At 29.6% G+C, this 3,246-nt stretch overlaps 1 non-coding gene across 1 annotated transcript; it reads right to left on the reverse strand.

The window, feature by feature from the left end:
• Nucleotides 1–2,647: 2,647 nt before the first annotated feature.
• LOC133787382 (small nucleolar RNA R71) lies at nt 2,648–2,754 on the reverse strand. The gene has a single exon (XR_009872408.1). It is a non-coding gene; the product is annotated as a small nucleolar RNA R71 (small nucleolar RNA).
• Nucleotides 2,755–3,246: the final 492 nt, after the last annotated feature.

The following is a 3,246-nucleotide window of genomic DNA, read 5'->3' on the forward strand; positions in this document are numbered from 1 at the left end:
CACCCAACCAGCAGCCAACAAGCTGCCTTTTCCCCATTTTGAGCCCAACAATGTACATTTGTCCCCTATGTCCAAAATGCCAACTTTTTACCCATTTTTTCTACACATTTTCACCACAAAAATCATCATTACACCCTATAATTTACCCCTACATGCCATATTTACTTTATTTAATTAATCCAATCAATTTACTTAATTTAAATTGATTATTTTAATAATCTCATTTTGGCTATAAATATAGAATTTCAAGACCATTTGATGGTGCTTAATTTTTGGTTGCCATCTTCTTTTCTCCCATTTTCTCTCTACCATTCTCTCTTCCATTTTGGGGTTTTTCAAGAGCATTTTCAGGTATGTATTTTGTTTATTTTGTAAAATCTATTCTAGCTATCTGCTTCTAATCTTTTTCATAAGATTATTAAGATCATGATGAAGCAACTTGTAACTAGATAATATTTATGTTGTATATTGATTTCCCTTGTAATGCAACAAAGTTTATGGATTTTTCTTCTTCATATATGTCTTTCATCTTTAATATCTCATATTTTGGATTGTTAGATAATATGCACTTTGTTCTTCATTTTGCAAAAACATAATATTCTTTGTGTAAGAAGTGTCATTAAACTGTACACATCCATGCTTAGAACAAAAATATTATGTTTTACCTTATAAATAATGTTATTTGATTTTTTGTTGTTTCATTAGGTTGATTCACATTAAATACTTTGAAATTATAATTTTTGAAAAGTGAAGAAAAATCATATCTTTCTAGAAGTAATTTGTGCTTAAAATTATAAATCTATTTGGAAAATGATAGTTTGACTTATTTTAACTATCACTAAAACTTGGGAATCAATATACTAATAAATATTATTAAACTTACATTTTGTGGAATCTAGTATCTTAATAATCTTTCCTTTTATCACTTATTTTAAAATCCTTATTGAGTTATTTTCATTCTCTTAAATAGCTTTATTTTAAATCTTTTATTTTATATTCATGACATTAAACCTCATCAATCTTTGGAGCTAGGTTAGGCTTTATTAATTTTGATTTAAAATAGTTTTCTTTTTTGATTTTAGACAACTCCTTTGGGTTCGATCTCGTGCTTACACGAACACTATATTCCATATACGATTCGTGTGCTTGCAAGTATAAATATTTAAAACATACCTGTTTTTGGGTACATCAAGTTTTTGGCGCCGTTGCCGGGGAGTTGCAAGGAGAAAAGAAACGAAATTTATCTCAAGGTTAGTAAATTCTTCTACTAGTTATTTTATTTTTTGCAGTTAAAAAAAAGAAAAAAAATTATATATACAAAAATATAAAGAAATATATATTTATATAAAACTAAAAAAAAAAAGATAAAAAGAAAAATTGGGACAGTTCTACCACCCATAAAAAAAATACTTGCTTATATTTCTATATTTATTGTTTTTTCAGTTGATGCCACTTGTGCCTCCTATCTATCTTTTTAATTTTTATAGTCGATGGCACTTGTGCCTCCTAATTTTGTTATAATTTTGTTGTAATTTTTATTCCTTGTATTTCTTTGTTAGTTGACGGCACTTGTGCCTCCTAACCTTTGTTGTAATTTTCTTTATTTATCTTGTTGTTATTTTTATTTATTTATTGCAAGTTACTAGTTGATGGAAATTTTGCCTCCTAGATAGTTTATGGCAATTTTGCCTCCTAGTCTTTTATCTTATGTTTTAGTTGATGGCACTTGTGCCTCCTAATTTTTACCTTATTTTTGTTATGGTTGATGGCATGCTATGCCTCCCTACTCTTGCCTAACTTTATAGTCTCATTTAATTTTACTTTATTTTTCTGTCTTTTATCATATTTTAGTGTAATTTTGAAAAATACATGAAAAAAAACCTAAATCTTGTCCTTTCACCATAAGCAATTTTTGCTTAAAGGAAATTTGAACAAAATTCCCAATGAGCCTCTACTAATTAACCTCGGGGAGTTGTTAGTAGTGTGCGAGTAAGTGGAATCAAATAGGCCTGGGGACAAGTAAACCATAAGAATTATATTGTTGTGAAATCTCTAAAAATTATAAGTATGCTCTGTGGTTGCGGTTTTAACTGATCTTCCACATCAGAAAATTGTTTGTTTGAGATTATCTCTGTTGCTTTGTGAAAATTGTATGCATCATTGGGAACGTAACTCTAAAAATCGATTAGTAAAAAGACGTCTATCTTTGTTTGAAATTGAAAGTGTTAGTAAGAATTTGAGCATCATGGAACCAATTGCTAATCATGTTGATGAAAATGTTGTGCCTGAAAAAACTTTGCTTGAATATTTTGCACCTATTTCATATAATGCTCCTTCATGCATTGTTTTTCCTACAACTTCTGCTACTCATTTTGAGCTTAAACCAGCAATCATTCAATTGTTGCCATCTTTTTATGGGTTAGATAGAGAGGATCCTTACATACATGTCAAAGATTTCTTAGAAATTTGCTCAACATTTAAATTTCAAAAAATTTCTGATGAGTCGGTCAAACTAAGGTTGTTTCCTTTTTTATTAAAAGAAAAATCAAAATCTTGGTTAAATTCCCTTCCCACAGGATCTATAACTACATGGGATCAACTTTATAATAAATTATTGCTGAAATTTTTTCCTATGTCTAAAACTGATAGTCTAGGGAGAGAAATCTCTGAGTTTTTTCAAAAAGATAATGAAGAATTTTATGAATGTTGGGAAAGATTTAAAGATTTATTATTAAAATGTCCTCATCATGGTTTTGAAAAATGGAGACTTGTAAAATATTTTTATGATGGTTTGACTCCCTCTAATCATCAAACGATTCAATCAATGCATACCCGAAAAATTTTAAAATTTCAAGGACAAGAGGCTTGGGACACCCTTGAAGATTTGTCTGTCAATTCACAACTATGGAATTATTTTGATCCTAGGTCTAGGTCAACTAATTCACCAAAAAGAGGAGGAAGGTATGAAGTAAAAGATGAATTAGACTTAATAACATCATAAGACAAATTAGTGAGAAAAGTAGAAGCTTTAGCCATAAGCCAAACTATAAATTCTCCAATATAACCATGAAAATATGTTTGTTCTATATGTTCTAGACCTTGCCATAATGCCCAATCATGTCCTTCCTACCAAGAAGCCTTTTCTGAGGAGGCCAATGCTCTTCATTCTTATGGGAAACCAAATGATAGCCCATTTTCATCCACCTACAATCCAAATTGGAGAAACCATCCGAACTTTTCATGGAG

The sequence above is a fragment of the Humulus lupulus genome, chromosome 6 (assembly GCF_963169125.1).
Source record: "Humulus lupulus chromosome 6, drHumLupu1.1, whole genome shotgun sequence".
Classification (NCBI taxonomy): Eukaryota; Viridiplantae; Streptophyta; class Magnoliopsida; order Rosales; family Cannabaceae; genus Humulus; species Humulus lupulus.